The sequence below is a fragment of the Kogia breviceps genome, chromosome 1 (assembly GCF_026419965.1).
Source record: "Kogia breviceps isolate mKogBre1 chromosome 1, mKogBre1 haplotype 1, whole genome shotgun sequence".
NCBI classification, from domain to species: domain Eukaryota; kingdom Metazoa; phylum Chordata; class Mammalia; order Artiodactyla; family Physeteridae; genus Kogia; species Kogia breviceps.
Window position 1 is genome coordinate 133410994 of NC_081310.1, and position 18788 is coordinate 133429781.

Genomic DNA, 18788 nt, shown 5'->3' on the forward strand with positions numbered 1-18788 from the left:
ATTAAAAACTTTACCTCATTTATTTTAAATGTAGTTTATGAAATACAAACTGAAAAGGATAAAGATATGGGAATCTAAACTAAAAATGCATTTCTCATTTCTTTCTATCCAGGGTTCCCACATACATGCAACACACAACTGTGGGAAACTTAGTGCCCCATGAGACAATCCTTTGACAGATAGAATATGGGCGCTTGAGTTGAGTGACAAAAACAAATAGAACATAAATGGTATAAGAATTCTTAGGGTGAATTTGTGTTTAGATATTCACTTGCCTTTCATTAAAGTGGAGCAAAAGAGCAGAATGTGTATTGGTGTCAGAATTGAAATAACAGATTTCTTAGGCTATTGGCAATATTATATATTTTAAAAGCATGTAATTTTTAAAAGTAAGACAATTTTTAATCTAACTTAATTGCAATATTTTCTACTTATTGGGGGTGTTCACAGAACCAAAAATTGTATTAGGATAAGTACTATTTTATCTCAATTAATTATTGTATCTTATTATATTAGTATATATGATAGTTTTTCATAATTCAATATAAAGTATAAAGTATGTAGGCATTTTAATATAACTATGGCTTTCACCTTTGCATGTGTTCTTCAGGGAAACAAAAGCACATCAATTATTTAAATCTATTCCTTGTATTTCATTAAATAGAATTGAACATGCTTGTAATTCTAGGGCTGTATTTTATTTTTCAGAACTTAACTTCCAGAAAGGGAGGGTTTCTAGTTCTCAATATGAAAAGGTATTTCTAGTGGACTGCCACAACAGTACTTGGAAAAGATGGGTTGTAAACAAAGAGTAAAATAGAAATTACTGGCACAGAACTAAAATCCAGTCTTATTAGGGTAAAAAAATATATTCAATTTGAAAACTGAAATTACCTTCCAGTACAAATTTTTCAAGCTTTGGAGAAATAATTAAGTTTCATAATATGTTTTGCTTACTCACACAGAATGTAACTAAGACTGTTATTTTTATTTTTTATTTATTTATTTTTTTATGCAGTAGCCTAAATTCCATTTCACACTTTTGCCAGGTAATTCTCAGCTCAAGCCAACCTTGGGCTTGAGGGATTTCTTCTGCTTTGTGCTCAGGGAAACAATAGAGCATAATTTTGAATGCACTCAGTTCATTACAAGATCAATTTGATTGTACCCAAATCATATAACCTCAGATTATTTAATCAACTCATTTCATAAGCAGAAGACGAATATAAAAGCGAATAGCTTACTGCTACTTGATATTTAACAGAATTAATATAGTTTTCTGATTTTGCATTTCAAGGATTCATACTACATACATATTCAACAAAGAAAAATATACTATTGCATACTGATACTGATGTTTCCCATCTTGCCTTAAAATATGTCTTCACTCAAAATTCTGCACTGCAGAGAAATATATGAAAATAGCCCCCTCAGTTTTTTCATCATAAAAGCATTATTTGACTTGCAGTAATTTGGAGGATCACAGAGTAATAGTGCTTTATGTAAAGGATGTTTCATATCTCTATCTGCACCTATATCTCTATAGAGATATATAAGAATATAAGAATAGATCCTTCAATCAACCTTTAAAGGAAAGTGTCCAGAGTTTAAGGGTTCTGTATTTATTTATCATCCATAAGCCCTCCACATGAAATAGGTTGGAGCTCCAACCAAGGTTGGGTCTTTAGAGATTACCTCTGGAGTTAATATTCTCCTTCATTTGAATTGCTTTTTCTCCTTCTTCTCTTACATCATCACTCTAAAATGAACTGAAATTGTTCAATAAGCTCATAAACAAACTACTCAGTTTGAACCTAAAGACCACTTCAAATTCCCTTTTATCAGGACCAAAATGGTCTAGATTTACAGCAGTTTGGTGCATACTTACTTAGGGTTCTCAAGAAAAATTGTGTCAATTTTTCTGCACCACTATGCAACCTCCAATTATTTTTTTAATCATTTTTCCAACAGTATTGTCTTTTTCATGACAATATTCCACTTATAGATATTAACTAATTACTATATCTTCTATTTCCTGGTAGCACATGAGGTCTTGGTGATTTCAGTGATAGGCTGAGGTGAAATCTGCTGAAATAATGGAACTTTGCAGTATTCCAAATGTGAATGCCAGTTGTAGCTACAAGTATTGCATGTATTTCTTAAGTTTTTCTTCAAAAATTAAATGTAAATTAGATATTTTCCCACCAATCTCTCTGCTGAAGTGCCACAATCAGCAATTTAGAATTTCCATTGGTTTTCTCAAAAGAGTGTATTAATAATGATTTCCTCACCTGCTTATAATTCTATAAATTATTCTAGAAAGTTCTGTCACTGTAAGCTTGTTTTTTAAAAATATATTTAAAAATATTTATATGTCTTTCCACAACTCTCTCTAGAACTATATAAATTCACACATTGTCATTCACATAACTAGAGTCTTTTTTATGGTATGTGGGCCTCTAACTGTTGTGGCCTCTCCCGTTGCGGAGCAAAGGCTCCAGACACGCAGGCTCAGCGGCCATGGCTCCTGGGCCCAGCCGCTCCATGGCATGTGGGATCCTCCCAGACCGGGGCATGAACCCGTGTCCACTGCATCGGCAGATGGACTCTCAACCACTGTGCCACCAGGGAAGCCCATAACTAGAGTCTTAAAAAATTAATTTAATATAGAATCCATTTTTCATTTATTATATTTGAGGACATCATTAAAGTTTATGGCTTTTAGAAAGAAAAATATGCATGTGGTTAGTAAATTAAAAATCTTAGAGATGTCAAATTAAAAATAAAACTTTTTACCTCATATACTTTTTACCTCATATATATATAATTCCAAACATTCTTTTCTATTTACCACAGTTAAATAGTTACTATAGGCCTCTCCAGAAAAAAAATAAAATGTAAATCCTAAATATTGATACTCACATACAAACACACATAAACCTCTCTGAATATCCATGTATATCCATGTAATTATCTTCTTTAGCAAATTTTATGAAATGGCTCACTCATGTACATTGTTCTATTTCTTACTTTTTCGTATATTAACATTTTTTAGAGAGATTTCATCTCAGCATTCATGTCACTTCTGTTCCATTATCTGTGCCCCTTTATGAATCATATCAGTGGGCTGCCTTACCCTTTGGCTTTAGGTTGGATTTGGCCAATAAGAGGCATGAGAGGAAATCAGAGGGAAGGAGAAGAGTGAAGTTGAGGTATTTAATCTCCCAGACCTCTCTGTGCTTGGTTACCTCAGGCTGGCTCTACCTCTACACTGCAGGTCACGACTCCTGACAGGTAATCCTTTGCCTACAGCTGCCAATAATAATTTCCTTCCCTCATTCCTTCAGGTTTAAGGACTGTAATGACCTCTGCTGTCAATAATCCCATGATCCTGCACTATTTCCACTATCTCCTGAAGTTCCCTTTTTACCTTGCCCATATCTTTGTAAAAGACCCTTGATTATTTCCAATAATTTTTAATTTGAATAAGCTATTTGTTATTTGTTGTAGTTGTATTTTACAAGGTAAGGATTTGGTTCTTATATGGAGCTCCGTGGAGCCTCTAACAGAGGTTCGAGTTTTAAATAGTATCATTTTGGCAGTTGAATGGAGAACAGATGGCAGAGAGAAAGAGTTGGTAGCAGAGAGACCATCGAAGTGGATATTATAACAATCCAGATAAGAGATGATGGCGGCTTGCATGAAGTGGTCAAAGTAGATGTAGGGAAGTAGTTGAATACTAGATACATTTTTTTAACAAATCTGATAGGATTTTCTGACGGATTGATTTTAGGATATGAGAGAAAGAGAGAGCCCCCCCAAAACTTCAGAGCTTTTGGTCTGAGCAACTCGAAGAATGGAAGTGCCTTCACCAAAATAAAGATGAGTAGATTTTAGGAAAAAAAATCAAGAATTTGCATTTGGAAAAATTTTAATTTTTGAATATCAACTATACAGTCCAACAGGAAAATATAAATCTGGGGTTTCAAGGAGTAAACATGGGAAAAATCAATACAGAGATGGCATTTACTGTAAGAGACTGGATAAAACTGATAACATTGTGTGTAAAAAGGGAAGGTGAGAGAACTAAGTCTTGGGACAATGATGTTTTGGGGCAAAGGTTGGAAAAAAAATAAACCCTGGAAAAGAACAAAAGCCAGAAGATAGTGGAGTAAGAGAATGATCGACAGATTTTGAGAAGCTACATTAAAAAATTGCTTCAGGGCTTCCCTGGTGGCGCAGTGGTTGAGAGTCTGCCTGCCAATGCAGGGGACACGGGTTCGTGCCCCGGTCCGGCAAGATCCCACATGCCGCGGAGTGGCTAGGCCTGTGAGCCATGGCTGCTGAGCGTGCGCGTCCGGAGCCTGTGCTCCGCAACAGGAGAGGCCACAACAGTGAGACGCCCGAGTACCGCAAAAAAAAAAAATTTCTTCAAGAGAGAGAATGATGAATTTTGTCAAATGCTGCTTAGAAGGCAAGTTACAATTGACCAGTGAATCGGGTTGAAAGAAGTCATTATGGGGCTTGACAAAAATATTGTGATGGCAAGATTTCATTACGGAATGGAAGAAGTAGAAATATAGACAGTAAATGTAGATTACTCTTTCAAGGGATTCTCATCCACGTCAACAAGATCAAAAGGGAACAGAAAAAGGGGAAATTGGATAGTGTCCAAAGGAAGATATATACTTGGTGTTAGAAGAATGTGAAATTTTTCCTATGCATTTTTCTACTGTCTTTTTTAAATAAAAAGCAAGGTTTTCAGCTGAGAGTAAAGAGGGGAAGGAGGGTTTAAGTTTTGCAGACACAGAAATATATGTAAGAGCCATCTCAGACAAAGGTCAGCCAACATTTGTCCCAAAGAGCCAGATATCAAATATGTTAGGCTTTGTGAAAGATAAAGTCTCTGTCACAGCCACAACTTCTGTGTTACATTGTAAAAGCAGCCACAGACAACACATAAAACAAATAAGCATGACTGTGTCAATAAAATTTTATTTATAAAAGCAAGCAGCGATGTATTTGGCTCACAGAAGGTAGCTTGCTGACCCCTGATCTAGAAGAGTGAAAAAAAATGAATGGACAAGAGAAATGCAATAGCGTTTCCAGAAAGCTCTCAAGGCTGCTTTGAGGGTATAATCATAAATATAAAGTGGGACTAGCCAGGATGGAGCGGTTTTTCTTTAACCATGTTCTAGGTGCTTCTGGGCAGAGGTACCCGTGCTAAAGAAAATGTTGAAAAAGACATGCCTCTTTTATCCTTAGTTTCTGCCAAGATGTGAGCTGCTCTAGTCACTTAACCTCCCCTCTCTTTTCATTCCTTTCATCTTGTGCTTTCTTTTGTATGGTTGGGCATCCTTCTCCGTTCAGCAGCCTGAGTGATTTTCTTAATCCCTCTCTCAGACCAGTAGTTGCCTGTGTTCTCCCCTTCAGGGTCTCCACTGCATTATGTGCCATATTCCAAGCATGCCTCCCTAGGCCTTGCAGGAGCCGGATCCTCCCTCCTCTGCTTTGTCTCGCAGCTCTTTATTCTCTTGTTATTACACTCCATGCATTCTGATCCTGTTTCTGTTTCTTGAATGTATCAAAGCTTATTCTGTCCTCAGGCTCTTTCCTCTGCTTGGAATGCTCTTCTTGTGAACCTTACCTAAATTCCTGCTCATTTCTCAAGCTCTGTTTAAAATGCCCCGTCCTCTTGGAGGCTTTCCCCAGACTTATGAATATTCCCCTCCCCACCTCCATACCTCCTCCTACCCACAAAGCAACCCATTAATTTTTCCTCTAGGACTCTGCCCTTCCCCTTCACCGGGTTCAACATAATGATGCATTTATACCTGATGTCATTTGTTTAATGTCTAGATGGCTACTAAAGGATGCACCTCATGAGGGCAGAGTCCACAGTTTGTTCCACCAACACACATCCTGGCATAGCCCTTGATATAGTAGATTTGTAATCAGGATTTACTGGTGAATGAATTGAGGAGTTCTCTCAGATCTGCATTTTATGGTTGAGAGGTAAGCTAGGAGCCCCACTGCTGCTTTCTGTTACTCCTTGCATTGTTTTGCTCAGGCTGCCATGAAAGAATGCCACACCCTGGGTGACTTAAACAACCAGAATTCGTTTTCTCACAGTTCTGGAGGGTGGAAGTCCAAGATCAAGGTGCCAGCCAAGTTGGCTTCTGGTGAGGAATCTCCCCTCAGTACGCAGACAGTATCTTCTTGCTGTGTCCTCACGTGACCTTTTCTCTGCACAGGCTCACATGGAACAAAAGGAGAGCTCTGTATCTCTTCCTCTTATGGTAAGGACACCAGTCCTATTGATAAGGGCCCCAACCACATGACCACATTTTATCTTTCCTTAAAGGCTCTATATTCAAATATTGTCACGTGGGGGGTTAAAGCTTCAACATATCAAGTTAGGGGGACACAATTCTGTCCTAATACTCCTCCACTCTAGACTGGGTCAGGTTCTCTCTTATATACTCCCATAGTGCCCTGCTACACACCATTATACACTAGTCTATTACACTCCGCATCTTACATGTCGGATTCCATGTCTCTCTTTCTGCTTGATACTTCAGTTCAGAAGAGCACAAGTTGTATCAGTTTTGCTCAACATTCTATCCCAGTTATGCATACTACCTGGCACAGAGTAAACACCCCCAAACTACTTCTTGAATAAATGAGTGTTTTCTGTATTCAGAGCTTTATCTTACAGAGAAATCCTAATATTTGTGTGCTCCAACTAATTACACTGTCTTATGGGAAATACAATCCTTTGAAGATTTTTCACTTGCTTTCTACAGAGTCAATTTGAAGATAGAAAAACAAATTAAAAATTAAAATACAAAAGGGGATCTATAGTTTATGAGTCTTAACACAAAGATACAAATGTGATGTGTGAAACTTGTTTGATGTTGATTTGGACAAAACCATAAAACAGACAATCTGGGGAAAATAGAAAAAATGAAAACACAGACTGGATACTAGATGATATAAATGATTTTAATTTTGCTAGGTTCATGAAAATGGCATCATGATTTTTTAAGTCCTTACTTATTAGAGATAATGTATTTACTGGGAAATGACATGAGATATAATATCTTGGATTTCAAAAAATATTCCAGGAAAACAAAGTAGAGAAGAGAGATAAAATGAGATTAGTAAAGTGTCAATATTTGTTGAAGCTGGGTGATAGAACATAAGGATTCATTTATACTATTCTCTCCCATTTTTATGCTTAAAATTTCTATAATAAAATTTTTCAAAACAGATGAAATGGAAAGAAGTGCTATGCCCAAAGTTCTTGACTTTTTAAAATTTTTCCATGCAAATTCAAACCTATAATCCTTTAGGGGGATTAATTCAGTTATAGTGATGGTGGAGTATAATGGCAACTGGCCAAAACATAACTTTATTTTATTTGAACTCACCAAGTCACTGGCAAAACAACTTGTCATCCCTGTCAATATTCAGTATCCTGGGGGACAAAATGGAAGAATTTATGTCCCATATTAAAAATCACATCATGAACTGAATACATAGAAAAGCAACTTGGAAATTTTTGAAAGTATCATCAAGAGTAAATATATAAAGTTTGAAAAATTATGGTGCTTTATATCGACAGCTGAAATAGCATGAAAGGTAGTAAAATCACCCCATTCACTCCTGAAGAGCAATCTGTCTTGAAATCTGTCATGAAGTAGGGGCCTTGTTGAATTTAGGAATTAATTTTTCAAATGACTGAGGTAATTGCAGTAATAATATTGAGATAAAAAGACTCCTCCTCATGATGTCATATTGAGCCACTTTATATTATTATTTATATCTTGTAGATATAATGTAGAAATGCTCAGAAATGCACTGCCCACAGGGATCTCTTTCATTGTGCCATAAAGATAACTATTCAAAAATAAACTAGTAACCTGAAAGATGGATTAAAGGGAAAATAACTCTTACAAAGTGCCCACTTTTTGATATTAATTAATCAGGGGCAATATTCATTCTTTCATTTAACATACAAATAATTTATTTGCATTATAATCTATCAAGTAGAAATTATCCTATAGATAAATTGAGAACCAGAGTATTTTAGGCAATTTTCCTCAGGTTGCACAGTTAATAAAAGAAGGGCTCTGATTAAAGCCCAGATGTATATGACTCCAAACCTGTTTGCTTAACCACTTGTGTACATTATGTTACTACATTTATGAAACATCCATTGAGCACTGGAGGAGTTATATATGCCCTGGTTTAAGTTTGCAGATTGAGATTTTAAAAACAGGAAGTTGATCTAGGATTACTGGTTGTTTGTGTAGGTGAAATGTCTCAGTCCTTTGGGGTACTATAACAAAAATACCTTAGACTGACAACTTAAACAATAAACATTTATTTCTCACAGTTCTGGAGGCTGAGAAGTCCAGGATCAAGGCGCCAGCAGATTCAGTGTCTGGTGAGGACCTGTTTTCTGATTTGCAGATGGCTACCTTCTCACTGTGTCCTCACATGGCAGAAGGTGCTAGAGAGTCCTCTGGGGTTTCTTCTCTAAGGGCACTCATCCCATTCATGAGGGCTCCACCCTCATGACCTAATCATTTCCCAAATGCTGGTCTCCTAACACTGTCACACTGGGCACTAGGATTTCATCATGAATTTAGGAAAAACACAAACATTCAGTTCATAACAGAGTCAGACTTCATAATGATCCATGGTCTGGCCCTTCATTGTAAGGTTCATGGAACTATTTTGTCAGGTCCACCAGAGTTAATTAGACTCAGGGATCTGACTGACTGCTTCACAATCACAGACTCAGTATCAACTGGTCCTAAGTTAGGAATTAACTAAAAGATTTCTGCCACACAATATTCCCCAACACCAGTTTACATAACTTTAAATAATGTGAGCAGGGACTCAACAAACAGCCAAATAGCAGTTGCTTCAGGCTGTCTCACCACATGTGCAGCACAGTTTCCAGACACTCCCCCCCACTACCACCACACACGCTATGCTTCCTGCAAGAGATAAGTTCAAAGTGGGTGAGGACCACTTCAATATGGAAAAACATACCCCCTCTGGTCCCTGTCTAGCATTTGCACTATACTTGTCACAAGAACCCTTTAAGAGTACTTGGGATCTTTAATGAAAGGATATCTAACTATTTAGAAGAAAGATATTGCCACAATCTCTGGATGATTTCCAAGGTTGTATTTATACTGAGCTTCATCTTTCCAGAATGATCAAAACACTCTCCAGTCTTTGTTACAATTTGATAATAAATTGTGCACATGCTTCTAAAATTTTGGATATCACATGAATAAAGAAATGCATGTATGAAGGTGTATATGTTATATATGTTGGAAAATGTTTGTCTTGCTGTAACGTAAACTATGAACTTTGGTTGATAATCATGTGTCAATATAGGTTCATTGATTGTAACAAATGTACCACTATGCTATGGGATGTCCATAGCAGGGAAGGTTGTGGGTGTGTGGAAATAGGAAATACATGGAATTCTCTGTACTTCCCACACAATTTTGCTGTGAACTTAAAACTACTCTAAAAAAATTAAGCTTATTAATTTTAAAAAACTGTCAATGGATTTTATCCTTAAAACACAAGTAATTAATTGTTAACATCATTAATTTTTTTTCTTTTTTCCCTGTATTTAATGAACTATATATGTATATATCTGGTCATAACAGTAAATTAAAATGGAGTTTAAGGCATTTCACCAAATATTTCTCATCTTTTAAAAAGTGAGAGTTAAAATTCGTTTTTGTTAAGGTAAACTAACCTATATGTAAATTATACATCTTTCTCATAAGAAAATATTAATTCCTAATCTTGTGTTGGTGACTTTTTGTTTCAGAGATAAATACAAATGTATCATTCTTTCCAGCATAAAGAAACCACTAAAGGAAATGCTTTCACACTCTTTTCAGCTTTCCTATTGTCTCCATAGATTCTATCCAGATGAACTTGTGTAATTCAAAGCTAACCAATTATTTCAGTCTTTTCATATGCTTATATTTTAGAATCAGATCAGTGAACTGAACTGATTAATGGGGAGGTTCAAAAAGAGATCAAAGGTTTTAACAGATTTTCCAATGAAGAAAATTACCAGTAGGCTAGACCAAAAGGCTAGATTGAATCTAATTATATGAAAAAAAATCAAATACAACTGCAGTCAGTTTAAATAATAACACATCTATTAAACTGTAATGCACAGAATACAGTTCTATTTTAGTCTCCTTGAGGATTATTTAGAGAAATTAAAATCTTATTTAAACCATTTTGTGCTCAAAAGTACAATGCTTAAAAGAAATATGAACATTATTGAAACTTTTAAAACATAGAAATTTGAAATGGGTACACCTAAGAGTTGCCCCTCCCCGATTCCAAAATTGACTATTTTCATAAACATTGGTTCATTTATTTTTCTGAATTAATGAACTGAATGTCTCTTTGCCACAACTCCTTACCCCCAGTGGGAATTATTAACCTGAGGGAAGGGGGTGGGGGTGGGGGAGAGTTGGTGGCCAGGAAGGGAATAGAAATACTTGATTAATTTCTTCTCAGGCCCTTCTTCCCATTTCCACAGTAGAAGAAGGCAAGAACTGTGACTTTGTGTCTAAGCAGAACTAAGTTTCAAATTAAGTTACATCTCTTGTGATTCTCAGAGCAATATTGGAGACTACAAAGGCTGTAAGTCAGTGTGGAGATCCCTGGGGCTGTGTTCAAGTTCTAAAATCTTTGAATATTTGTGAACCCCACAAAAAGAATCCCAGAAGATCTGATGTATAGATTTTTGAGTTATCTCTTAGACTGAAAAGAATGTATGTTGTGTATTCATATCTCTTCTGGGTCAAATAACAACTTGATTCCTATTATCCCTGTCCCCACAGAAAACCAGCATCAGAACCAGTGCTGTCTATGAAATGAACAATTTTATAAATTTTCAGTAAATATTTAATATCATAGTAAGATACTTTATTTTTCATACATCTTTTAAGATATTGATTATGCACCTCATATACTTGAATATTATGATGATTATTCTTTATCCACTGAAGGCGCCATTCTTAGGAGCGAGCACAGGGACTTCCTAAATTATTTTCCTTATCAACACAGCCAGCTCCAGCCTGTTTTCCGATATCACAGTAATTTAATAGCTGAGCTGGCAGCAAGACATGGGCCAGAGCTACAAGGAAAGTGAGAGCCACAGTCTTTTCAGCGAAAGCTAAAATGTGCTTTTGCATCTCACAATGGTTTTGCAGCTGCCATTCATCTAATCCCAGCAGAATGCCTGAGCCCAATTCAGCTATTTTCTATTTTTATACATAATCTGGTACCTTTTAACAAAATAAACGGGACTTTCTAATAAGGAGGCAACAGTTTAATCTTTCTTTAATGGCTCACCCTACACCTGTGTGTGTTCAAAAGAGCTAGGTAAAGTTCTGTAGCTTAAGTAATCATCATTGTCTTAACAAGTATGAAACAAGTATAATCATGGAGAATGCAAACCAAGCAGGGATCTTAGGTTGTCAAGACATTCCTTTTCACACATAGCCAGTGTAACCTTGCTTGGTTGATTTTTAAAATTGATTTATACAATGGAAAAGCCACAAAACTGGTATTTTCTAATATTGGTATGTTGTTCACAATACATTGCTAAAAGAGATCTGTGGGAAGGCACTGGATGTGGCCAACTCTTGATACATTGTTACTTTCAAATAGAAAACAATTCAGAATATCTCAAAACACAGTAGCTCCAAATAGTCTACAGAGCTATGCCAATTCCAACAAAAAAGAATGAATATTCACCTGCAAATGTACACATTCATTCTGTACTAAAATATTTTTGGCTAGACATTAGACACACTCCTCAAGGGTGTATTAGTTGTCAGATCATATAGGCCTTATAAAAAGGCTACATCATTGGACTTTATATGTTCTTTTAGTCATCTATTGTTGCATAGCCAATTATCTCAAAACTTAGTGCTTAAAACAGAAAATATTTAGAGTTGATTCTATTTACAGTAGTTATATTTTATAAAGTCACTGCAAACACAGAAGTAGTGAATACTGAACCATTTCTCCTGGGGAAACACAGGCTTAGGCTCCTGCAAGCCTCTGGCCACAAACTTTTTATCAACCAATCAATACATAAATTTGTTTTATGTGTATTACTCATTAAAAACAACATGTTTAATATATATTGATTCATTAATATTGAACTCGTGGCCAACAGCTCTATAATTCATGCCTGAGAGAAGTCTGTCTAACACATATATTTTCTCCAAAAGGCACATCACAGCTTTCTTGTACTTAGGAACATTAGACGCACTTCAGCACTTTGCTTGGGGCCATTGTAAACAACGAAATCACCATCAAAAAACACCAAAATGCGGAAAAACTGCAGCACCAAATAGACAATGAAAAGAACACTTGTTTACAGTAGGAGACCTTATAGAAGATGGCAGAGATCGCCTTGCTTGATCTTAACTGGGAAGAGGCACAAGCATTGGGCCACTCAGATTTTTCACTGCTCTGCACATGGCGGTGAATGACTGTAAAAATGCCATGACGTTGATTTTGTGGTTATGAACATATTTTAGCAAGTAGGCGAATCTGCAAATAGAGACTGTGAATAATGAAGACAGATTGTATTTGTGCAGTCTCTGAGGGACAGGAATCTGAGAATGGCTTAGCTAGCTCTTACTCATTCCTCAGAATTGAATTTATATGACACTTCCTCCTAGAAGCCTGTCCTAGATAAGACTGAGTTAAGTCCTCTCTTTCTGTCTCTTGTGCCCACTTTTATCATATCACTTGTTAGATTAAGCCATCATATCATGGTAACACGTCTTTCTCAATACTCAATTGTAAGCTCCTTCAGGGCAAGAACTGTGTCTTACTTCTCATTATATTTCCAGCACCTTCCACAAGAGTTGGCTTAATAGGGCTCTCAATAATTCTTGAATAGTTCAATAGATTAAAATCTATTTTAAGTAATGGGGTAGGTAATTTCAACGTGGAAATACTGAAGTACCTCCCAGTGTATTGTGTATTTAATTTTTAGTTATCAATGAAATGAACACATTTGCTTCTTTAAATACTAGCTCTGAGGACTACTTTGCAGCAAGGAATTTACAAATACTGTACAAGTATTAACAGATTGAGATAGCTGGAAAAAAAAATAAAATAACAAATAACAAATAAAATAAAATAACAAAATGAAATAACAAATGAATATAACATTTGGTAAAATGTTATATAACAAATAACAAATGAATCATTATTAACTTTAAATCAGTCAAATCTTGGACTCCTGAAAAATTTGTCCAGGTTACTGTCAAGGACTGTGAGAGCATTCCCTCCTTGCAAGCTAAAATGTTGGCCTGCCGTAGTTTCATGAAAGGAGAACACAACGACAGCAGGAATAAGAAGGAAGAAATGATTAGAGACACTGTAATCATTAAAATGACTATAAGTGAATATTTTGAACAACTTTATGCCAATAAATTTGACAACTTAGGTAAATGGAAAATTTCATCAGATACATACACACAAAAAAATAAACAGTACAAAATACCGATAACTGTAAAGGAAATTAATATGATTTTTTTCCTACAAAGAACCATGGGCTCAGATAGCTTCACTGTTGAATTCTACCAAGTATTTAAGGAAGAAATAATACCTATTATACACAAACTTTCAGAAATTAGTGGAAGAGAGAACACTCCCCCAATACATTTTATAAAACCAAAATAACTTTGTGGTGAAATATTATAAGAAAAATATCAGACCAACATCTCTTACAAACACAGATGCAAAAATTCATAATAAAATATTAATGAATTCAATCAATCCGTGTATAAAAAGGATAATATATTATAGCAAAGGTAATTTAGCCCAGAAATTTAGTCTAGTGTTTCATTCAAAAATCAATGTAACTCAGTACATTAACAGAATAAAAGAGAAAGCCATATGACTTTCTTAGGAGGACATAAAAAAAAAAAAAGGCAAAATTCAACACCCATTCATGATTTAAAAAAAAAAATACATCAAACTAAGAATAGAAAGAAACTTCCCCTTAATCCAATAAGGGGAATTTAAGAAAAGCCTAATGCTGACATCACACTTAATAAAATATTGAGCCCTTTTCTCCTGAGATACGAAAAAAGGTCAAGATATTCACTTTTACAACTTCAGTTTAGCACTGTATTGAATGTCCAAGCCAGTGCAATAAAGTAAAAATACTTAAAAATAAATAAAAAACCTAAAATCTAGGAATAAGCAAAACTGTCCTTATGTGAAAATGCCATGATTATGTATAAAACTCTATGTAGTCTACAAAACAATGGCTAAAATTAATAAGTGAATTGCTCAGGATCACAGGATTCAAAATAAATATATACAAATGACTTGTATTTTTATCTACTAGCAATAAACAATACCATTAAAAGTAACTTTTCGAAGTACTTTATTAAATCCAATGAAATATATGCACAATCTGTATATTGAAAAATAGAATACATTGCCCAAAGGAATTAATGAAGACCCAAAGGGATAGATTTACCATTTTATGTATTGGAAGGTTCAATATTTTTAAGATGTTCCTTCTCTAATTTGCCCCATGGATTCAACACAATCCCTAACAAAATCCTAAAAGGATTTCTAGTAGAAATTGGTGAGAAATTCTAAAATTCTTATGTAAATGCAAAGAACCTAGAAAATATCTTAAAAAAAAAAGAGTTGAAGAAATTACATGAACTGATTTCAAAATTTACATAACTAAGTATGATTTTGGTGTAAGATAGATTCATGAACAGAATAGAGTCTAAAAACAGACTCACATATCTAGCCATTTGATAAATAGGGAAAGAAGAGGTTTTTTTGACAAATGTTGATTAAACAACTAAATATCTATATGAAATATGAAAGTAGACCCCAATTTCAAACCATACACAAAGATTAATTTGAGATAAGTCATAAGCCTAAATTGAAAATTCAGAACCATAAAACTTCTAAAAGGATCCATACTGTAATATCCTAATAACCTTAGAGTAAGCAAAGATTTCTTGGTAAGGACAAAAACAAAAAAACAAAACCACACAACTTTTAGCAGAAGTGAAATGGATTAATTGGAAATTTTCTGCTCATGAAAAGATTTCCCTTAAAAATGAAGAGATAAACCTAATGCAAGGAGAAATATTCATGACATTTATATGACAAAAACATAGTCAGATTATACAAACACTCCTACAATAAACAATAAAATTATGAATAGTCTAATTTTTTTAATGGATAAATTATTACAACAGGCAATTTCCAAAAAAAGATATTCAACTGAACAATAAGCACATGAAAAGGCACTCAAAATCATTTGTGATCAGGGACATACAAATTAAAATGAATGGGCTTCCCTGGTGGCGCAGTGATTGAGAGTACGCCTGCCAATGCAGGGGACACGGGTTCGTGCCGCGGTCCGGGAAGATCCCACATGCCGCGGAGCAGGTAGGCCCGTGACCCATGGCCACTGAGCCTGCGCGTCCGGAGCCGGTGCTCCGCAACGGGAGAGGCCACAACAGTGAGAGGCCCGCGTATTGCAAAAAACAAACAAACAAAAAAACAAATTAAAATGAAAACCACAGGGGCGGGAGCCTCCGCGTGGCGGGAGACACGTTCCTGGCGCCGGAGAGCGAGGGAGGCGGGGCCGGCGCCAAGGCTATGAAGCCCCCGGGAGGAGAGCCGAGCGATCGTCCAGAAGCAGCCGCACCTCCACGCAGGCCTTAACAGGATGGCATCTAATATTTTTGGACTCATGAAGAACCTCAGAACATACCCAAAAGGACCAGGCCCCCTGGGGGGAAAGGAAGTGGTATATTTGACGAATCCAGGCCTGTGCAGACTCGACAGTCTGAACGCCCCTGGTGGGAAGACCAGTGACATTTTTGGCTCCCCAGTCGCTGCTGCTTCACCCATGGCACACCCAACAATCCCAAGGACCACGTGTTCCTGTGTGAGGGAGAGGACTCACCGGACCTCAGAGCCGCAGCCAGCGCCTCCCCCAGACAAGAGCCGGGCGCTCCAGTTGGCCCGAGAGGAGCAGCCCGCGCCCAGCAGCCGGCGCCTGCCATCGGCAGCCATGAGCCCAGGCTGAGCCCGAGGCTTCGCTCCCACAACAAAGCCCTGAACCCGACTGGAGGCAAGTCTAGCGTCTCCTTCTACTGAGACGCTGCTGTGTCCCCCAGAGTCAGGCAAGAAACTCGAGAGATAGGATTTCAAAGTTGTAGTTTCTTTAGCCCGAAAGAGCGGGGTGGGGAGAGGGTCTGTTGGGTGGACACCTGAAGACATCACGTGAAGCCCGAGACCTCGCCTCCCGGAAACCAAGGGAGGAAATGTGATGCCTGGTGTGGGAGGAGCTCTCCGGTGGGTGGGCGGGGAGGCGGTGCCAGGCCAGGTGCGCCTGAGGAGTGGGCTCTTCGTTTCCTTCGTGTGTTGGCTACCTGGGTATCTAGGAATCAATAACACAGTAGCAGAGTTTAAAGCCTTTGAAAGAAAACCAAAAACCACGTGTCCGTTGCTGTGGGATAGAAGAGCAAGACACCCTGAAACCCTGGCGGGGTGGGTATCCCTTCATGGACATGGTCTCCATTCCTGCGACTTCGGCCTCAGTGTTTTTCGCTTCATTTCCACAGATTTTCTTGAAACATCTTCACTGCTTTTCCTCAGCAGCTGTCAAAAAAACCCACAAAATGTTGTTCTCAGTCTTACGCTTTATGGAAAGATTTTTGCACCCTGATCTCCCGAGGTTTCCCGCTTCTACCCTCTCAATCCTTGGCCAGATCTCATGTAAAAATCTCTCCCGTTCATCCAGGAGAGACTGGTTTGGGGCTCTTTACAGGCAGTTTTGTTTGTGAATTGTTCCTTTTTTCCTCATCAGCCTTAAGTCTAGGGCTTTGCTCCTCACCAGTGATGTGGACAGTTCCCTTCACCAGTGACACTTCCTTTCTGCAAGGCCACTAACTTCTACAGGGCTTTAAAACTACCCAGATATATCCAGGTAATGGGATTGTTTAACTCCTTCATGTGTCTTCCTTTATATTCCTGCTGACAGTGGGAAGAAGAGATGCTTGAGAACCTTGGGTTCTTAGGTTTGGATTCTGTCGTAATAGCTCAAGAGCTGTTCTCAAGTACCAGCTTTACATCAGTAACTGTTGACTCTGGTCTGTTTCTGACACCTTTCTAGAAAAAAGTCTGTTGCTCAGGTACACCAAAGAGGAAGGAAAGTTTTCTTAGGCCACCCTTTATAAAGCTTTGCAGAACCTCTGGACCATATTCACAGTTTCCAGACGAGCCTTAGAGACCTTAGGCTAAGAGATTAAATAGTTTGGCAGTAAAGTCTCAACCGGCCCATTCCATGGTATTTGCCAGCAAAGATAATGGGCTGGCAAGAATCGTGCTGCTGTAATCTGTCAGGCGAAAGTTTCTCCCATCGAGCCTCTAAAGGGCTATGGTCTCGATTCTTGTACTGCAGTCACGTGGGACCAACAGTTTGGGTTGGGGCTACTGGTACAAAGCTAATGCAGGTGCTAAAAATGTCTTCATCATTGTTAAAGTGCAGTCACACTCCTAGTGGCCTGGACGCTCGAGTGCCTGCAGGAGCTCCCTGCCAAGCTCCACATCCTCCACCGGCGCTGGGGGGTTCACACGGTGCTTTGCCAAGCAAAGACACTTTGCCTTTCTGCCCCCCTGCTGACTTTGGAGCCAAGAGACACTGATTCCATGTGACTCTGTCAAGTGCTTCTTATCTCCTCCATCCTTCAAATGGTCATTTATAGGAAAGTTGTCTGGAATTCAGAGCACTTTATTCCACATTAAGTGTCATACATGGTGGTTAGCTTTTAAGCTCAAACACACTAACTTAGTTAAACCAACTAACTTGTTTAACTTACAGTAAGATGTTCCAAAGGTAGAAATGAACTGCTATTTCTAACTTCTTTTTTTTTTTTTAATATACAAGAAAATGATTTGTGAATTCCAAATTGGATCGCCAAGAAGACCCTGACATGCTGCTGGCCCTCAGGGCTTCAGTCTCACTGTCAGTTACATGAGGGGAAGAGCTTTCTAGATCTGTCCCCTGGCAGGGACTTCTGAGGCAGAGCTGGGGATAGGGGCCTGGGGGAAGGAAGAAAACAACCAGAGCAGAGCTTCTGGGCAGCAGCGACCAGGTTGCCTTACGTCTGTCCCCATCTTCCCTCTTTCTTTCCCTCCTTGCGGCCGTGGGCATGGGTTTAGAGAGCCCCGGGCAGTCTGGTCAGTGGGAGGAGCAGAGAAGTTTTTGCTCCTTTGAACCTGATGGGGAGGCCATTTGCATTTGGAAAATACTCTGTACATTGGAGACTGCCTGTATTTGGAAGCTTCATTAACTCTTGGCATCCTTTTCTCAACCTCCAAGCTGCATTAAGTAATTACTCATCTGTATTTTTATTAAGCCTTAAAACTTTTTTTATGTGCATTTAGTGCCAACTTTTTGTAAGGCTGTATCAAAAACAACAAACCTGTGCTCACATGACGATGTAATTTTGAGAGGAGCATTCTGTTATTTTTACAAGGCAGGAGTGCGCATAGCCATTGAATTAAACTTAGCAGTCCCATACTGAGTCTTTGCCTGTTGGTCGTGTGCAGTGTGTGCGTGCGGGCCGCCGGGCGGACGTGTTTGCGTGTTTCCTCCACCTCTATTCTCCGGAGTGCCTGAACTCTCCGCTCCTTCCCTTACAGAT

At 37.8% G+C, this 18788-nt stretch overlaps 1 pseudogene; it reads left to right on the plus strand.

Annotated features, from left to right (window-relative positions):
* Positions 1–3606: 3606 nt before the first annotated feature.
* On the plus strand, positions 3607–16236 carry LOC131763673 (jupiter microtubule associated homolog 2-like; annotated as a pseudogene).
* Positions 16237–18788: the final 2552 nt, after the last annotated feature.